The sequence below is a fragment of the Myotis nattereri genome, assembly GCF_964212035.1.
Source record: "Myotis nattereri genome assembly, chromosome: 2".
Classification (NCBI taxonomy): Eukaryota; Metazoa; Chordata; class Mammalia; order Chiroptera; family Vespertilionidae; genus Myotis; species Myotis nattereri.
This window is the reverse complement of record NC_138076.1, coordinates 154,280,514-154,286,744: the sequence shown is the minus strand read 5'-3', so window position 1 is coordinate 154,286,744 and position 6,231 is coordinate 154,280,514.

Below are 6,231 nucleotides of genomic sequence, written 5' to 3'. Positions count from 1 at the left end.
GACTGGTGGCTGGGACAGCGCTCACTCTCAAACGACAAGGAGTCAGTCCTCAGAGCGTTTAAACCAACTCATGTAAGTGGTTTACAGATCAGAAGGCTTATGTCGCCACGTCTACTTTTCACCCAGTCACAAACTATGGGCTAATTGCCCCCTGTATCCCGTTCTAGTCATCTGAGGTTCGTGCCAGCAGCTTCCAAGCTGAGCTACTCTTCAGCTTGCCCGTACTACCCAGACCACATGAGGCTTCCTTATAAAGGTCTCAGAATGAAGAGTAAATTAATGTAACTTCTGTTAAAAGATCTGAATGGGTGCACTTTGTCATTCGGATTAATTGCAGATTCCTTTGACATTTAACAAGCACCATACACCCAGCTCATAGGTATGTCCGCTACTCACTTCCTTCGTTTTTTCCTTTCTCCTTCTTTGTACATGCTTTTTTAATGCTACTTAATCACATTGTATTAATCACACTGTATTTTTACATGTCTCTTCTCCCTACTAAGTGGTAAACTCCCTAAGGCAGGATATAGGGTTCACTCACCTTTATTATCTTTTTATAAGGGATAGTCCAGTGATGTTTATTGGACAAATGAGGGAATTTTCTATTTTAATTTTTTTTCAAACTAGAGCTATTTTGCCATTACTACAAACCATTTTTACAATACAGTATTTGATGCCAGTCCCATAGCTTAATTTTAATGAATATATATAGCACAACTATTCCCTGCTCTCAAGAATATAATTGGATATGAGCAACCCTGTTAACTGTGATACAAGGCAGAATTTTATATGTTATAAAGGTGAAAAAGGAGGCAGCAATCATGGAGGGGGTGGGGGGGAATGGAGGCTTCCTAGAAGGGAATATGATGGTTCTTGATGAATAGAAGCCAGTAATAAAAATTTTAAAAAGGTGTACTACTACTCGCACCAAAACCAACAGGCAATGAAAGAGTTATAAAGCTAATAAACATACCCAAGTAATATAAGAATTCTTCAGATAGTAAAGATGAGATCATAAATCAGTGGGGAAAGGAAAATTGATTCAATTAATAGTGACGGAGACATGATTATGCAAAAGAAAACTTTACCCTGCATTCAGCAATGAAAAATAATTATATGTATAAGAAAACAAAACCACAAATTACAAAAAATAAAATTGAAAATTTAATTGATCTAGGGATACAAAAGAACCTTTTATTTATAAAAATTGGAAGAAATTACAAAGGAAGAGATTGGCCTGACTATATAAAAATACCAAGAAAATGCTATATACCAGCCCTGCCAGTGTGGCTCAGTTGGTTGAGTGTTGTCCTGTGCACTATAAGGTTACAGGTTTGATTCCCAGTCAGGGCACATGCCCAGGTTTGAGGTTCAGTCCCCAGTAAATGGGAGGCAGCTGATTGATCAGTGTTTCTCTCTCACATTGATGTTCCTCTCTCTCTCTCCCTCTCCCTTCCTCTCTCTCTAAAAAAAAAAATCAATACAAACCTATTTTTTTAATGCTGTACCAACTTGGGAGAAAATATTTGTAACATGTCAGACAAATGTTTAATGTGCTGAACATATCAAGATCTAGTGATCATAGAAATGCAGATTAAACTATTCTATTTTTCACCTATTAGATTTTTTAAAACTTTCTTTTAAGTGCTGGTAAACATGCCGTGAGTCTGTTCTTATCTATTGCAGATGGTGTGTAACTTGATCTCTAGCCAAGTTCTGGTCAGGATCTCCAGCCAAGTTCTGGTTAGGATCTCCAGCCAGGTTCTGTGTCCATGTTCTCTTGCTAGGTTCTCCAGCCAGGTTCTCCAGGTTCTCCAGCCAGGTTCTGTAGCCATGTTCCCTCGCTAGGTTCTCCAGCCAGGTTCTGTCCAGGTTCTCCAGCCAGGTTCTGTCACCAGGTTCTAGTCAGGTTCTCTTGCCATGTTCTGTCCAGGTTCTGTAGCCAGGTTCTGTCTCTAGGTTCTTCAGCCAGGTTCTCTTGCTAGGTTCTGTCTCTAGGTTCTGTGGCCAGTTTCTGTCCAGGATCTTTTGCCATGTTCTCTCGCTAGGTTCTGTCTCTACGTTCTGTCTCTACGTTCTGAGGCCAGTTTCTGTCCAGGATCTTTTGCCATGTTCTCTCGCTAGGTTCTGTCTCTACGTTCTGTCTCTACGTTCTGAGGCCAGTTTCTGTCCAGGATCTTTGCCATGTTCTATCCAGCGAAGTTCTTCTGTCTCTAGGTTCTATGTAGGTTCTGTGTCTAGGTTCTGTCACTAATCCAAACTTTAAGAAAGATTATATTAGATCTATTCCCTGACCATTGCCTAGTATTGATATAGAGCTGCATTGTCCAGTATGGTAGCCACTAGCAATATGTGACTATTTACATTTAAATATATTGAAACTAAATAAAATTTAAAATTTGGTTCTTCATTTGCACTAGGCACATTTCAAATATCAGTAGCCACCTGTGGCTAGAGGCTACTGTATTGGATGGCACAGCCACTACCATTTTCATTATCTTAGAAAATTCTTTTGGGCAATGCTGGAGGGGAAAATGTCCTAAGACAAAATTTCACAGATAAAGCAAAATAAGTCAAAATGAACTGAAAAGGTCTGTTATTATTTTAATTCTATTTCATAATTTCTTGACAATCTCTATATTTATGTTTTTCTCTTTAAAATGTTTTATATATAGATACATATTTCAAAATAAAAATAATTATAGCTAAATTTATTGAATATTTAATAAACTTCAGGAATTGTGCTTTAGTACTTTACATGAATTAACTCACTGAATCCTTAGGACAATGCTATGCTCATTATGGAAAATTTGGAAAATATTTCACAGAGAGAGAACCAACCTTAATCCCCAAACCAGACATAATCACTGTTGACATTTCTGGTGGACGCTGTAGTGTGCTGCCCAGATCCCAAGATACAGCTGCCAGGAATGTTGGCTGCTGATGGCTCACAGTTGAATTTCTCTCCAAAATTGCCTTCTGTGAAAGAAAATACCTCACCCTAGGTTATATCCCCTCCCTGGGGGCAAGCCAAATCCAATGACTGGTCAATTGTGGAGGTACAAAGGCACAGTCTGTCAATTGGGACCATCTGGGACATCCAGCTTTAGAACTTCCGTGGGACTGGTTTAAGTCACTGTGGCAACTGCTCTGCCCGTTACCTTCTCCCTCTGCCAGTCCTGCCTCCGCACAGGTACTGTTCCTGAGAGCACTCTCCAGTAAAGCACCTGCATGCAAATCTGTCTCTCAGAGTCTGTTTTCTGGAACATCCAACCTAAGTCAAAATGTTCAGAATGTAAGTTCCAGTTGTTATTGTTTTTAGCACATATCTGTTTAAATTTTTTAAATCGATCTAAATTTATTCCACTCCAACAAATTTGATGGGTTTTTTTTTATCGATTGTTTTGTATGTTTTCAGTTGACAGCATTTTATGAATAATTTTGCATGCAACTACATGTTCTTCTATACCACAATTTATTTTTATTTTTATTTTTTTTAAATTAAATCTTTATTGTTCAGATTATTACATTTGTTCCTCTTTTTCCCCCCCCATAACTCCCCTCCTCCCAGTTCCCGCCCCACCCTCCGCCCTCACTCCCCACCCACTGTCCTCATCCATAGGTGCACGATTTTTGTCCAGTCTCTTCCCGCATCTCCCACACCCCTTTCCCCCCCAAGAATAGTCAGTCCATTCCCTTTCTATGTCCCTCATTCTATTATAATCACCAGTTCATTCTGTTCCTCGGATTATTTATTCACTTGATTCTTAGATTCACTTGTTGATAGATGCATATTTGTTGTTCATAATTTGTATCTTTACCTTTTTCTTCCTCTTCCTCTTCTTAAAGGATACCTTTCAGCATTTCATATAATCCTGATTTGGTGGTGATGAACTCCTTTAGCTTTTCCTTATCTGTGAAGCTCTTTATCTGACCTTCAGTTCTGAATGATAGCTTTGCTGGATAAAGTAATCTTGGTTGTAGGTTCTTGGTATTCATCACTTTGAATATTTCTTGCCACTCCCTTCTGGCCTGCAAAGTTTCTGTTGAGAAATCAGCTGACAGTCGTATGGGTATTCCCTTGTAGGTAACTGAGTTTCTTTCTCTTGCTGTTTTTAAGATTCTCTCTTTATCTTTTGCTCTTGGCATTTTAATTATGATGTGTCTTGGTGTGGTCCTCTTTGGATTCCTTTTGTTTGGGGTTCTCCGCGCTTCTTGGACCTGTAAGTCCATTTCTTTCACCAGGTGAGGGAAGTTTTCTGTCATTATTTCTTCAAATAGGTTTTTAATATCTTGCTCTCTCTCATCTTCTGGCACCCCTATAATTCTGATGTTGGTACGCCTGAAGCTGTCCCAGAGGCTCCTTACACTATCCTCGCATTTTTGGATTCTTTTTTTCATTTTGCTTTTCCGGTTGGGTGTTTTTTGCTTCCTCGCATTTCAAATCATTGACTTGATTCTTGCGCTCCTCTGTTCTGCTGTCGGGAGTCTGTATAATATTCTTTATTTCAGTCAGTGTATGCTTAATTTCTAGTTGATTCCCCAATATAACATCGAGGGTCTCATTAGTTTTCTTGTAGATCTCATTAAGTTTATCGGCGGCTTCTAAACAGTTCTTGAGAGACCTTAAAAGTGTGGTTCTGAACTCTAGATCTTCCATTGACAATTTTGTCATGCTTCCTTGGTGCACCCCCTAGTGGTCTTTGTGCGCAGTCTTATAGTTAAATCTTGTAGCTAATTCCAGGGAGGGTTTTGACCTCCAGGCCAAGTGGCTATGAGAATCAGCTGTGTCAGCAGTGAGAGAACTTCTGTCCTCTAGGGAGGTGCTAATCTAGCCTTTGCCTGAGGCTATCCGGCAAATGCCTCTGTGCAGGGCTTGGGCGGGGCGGGTCGCACAGTATCAATAGGGTGGGCCGGAGAGAGAGCAGTTATGGCAGCTCTCAGTCCTGTCCCCAGGGGCTCTGCCTCTCTGAGTCCCAGCACCCGCTGCAAAGCTCAGAGAGAAAGCTGCACTCGCTCTGACCGAAGCCAGGCAGTCCCGCTTCTCCCGTTTGAGTCTGGGTCCCTAAAGACTCGCCAGGATCTGGAGCTCAGAGTCTGCGACTCCCTCCCGATTGAAAACGCCAACCGCGCCCTCCGCCGCCAGCCCGCTCCGTGCGCGCCCTCCGCACCTCAGAATTTGACTTCAGCACTGCGCCTCCTCTGAGTGTCCGTATGCGTTTCTCTTTCCTCCTAGTTGTAGGACTTCCATTCAGCCAGCGTTCCAGTGGTTTTGGGTGATGTCCGTTCTGTCTTTTAGTTTCACTTTTGAAGTAGTTGTTCAAAGCAGCAAACTCCGGCGTTAACCTATGCCGCCATCTTGGTTCTCCCCTATTTTTATTTTTTTTAATATATTTTATTGATTTTTTACAGAGAGGAAGGGAGAGAGATAGAGAGTTAGAAACATCGATGAGAGAGAAACATCGATTAGCTGCCTTCTGCACATCTCCCACTGGGGATGTGCCCGCAACCCAGGCACATGCCCTTGACCGGAATCGAACCTGGGACCCTTCAGTCCGCAAGCCGACGCTCTATCCACTGAGCCAAACCGGTTTCGGCTATACCACAATTTAATAGGAATCATAGGGCAGTGAATCTTGTATTCTTAGATATTTTTCTGTTTCCTGGATTTCACTGTGGCAGACCCTAAAACTCATTAGACCAACACAGTTCCCAACTGCTCTCTCACTTGCCTGCCTTTAGGATGGGAAAAAACAAATATTCCCATTTATTTCATTTTCCTAGCCTCATTAACAACATGGGGCGGTGTAAATCCCAGCCACTGGGAAGTAAGCTGAAGATCTCTGAGATTGAGGAGGAAGTTCCAGGAAATCTTGCCCTCCTGAATTAAATGGGACAGCCCAAACTGGTATCATCTCTTACCTGTTTTTTTCTGCTTTCTATGGAATGAGATAACTAGGGCTGTATTAGTCATCTTTCATTTATGAGGGAAAAGTTAAGAAAATTAAAGGCTTTTGGCTTGGAGATTGTTGAGCATTTAAATCAATGCCAGCAACTACCAATCTCTGAATTTCTTTTTTTTTTTTAAATATATTTTATTGATTTTTTACAGAGAGAGAGGGAGAGGGATAGAGAGTTAGAAACATCGATGAGAGAGAAACATCGACCAGCTGCCTCCTGCACACCTCCTACTGGGGATGTGCCCGCAACCAAGGTACATGCCCTTCACCG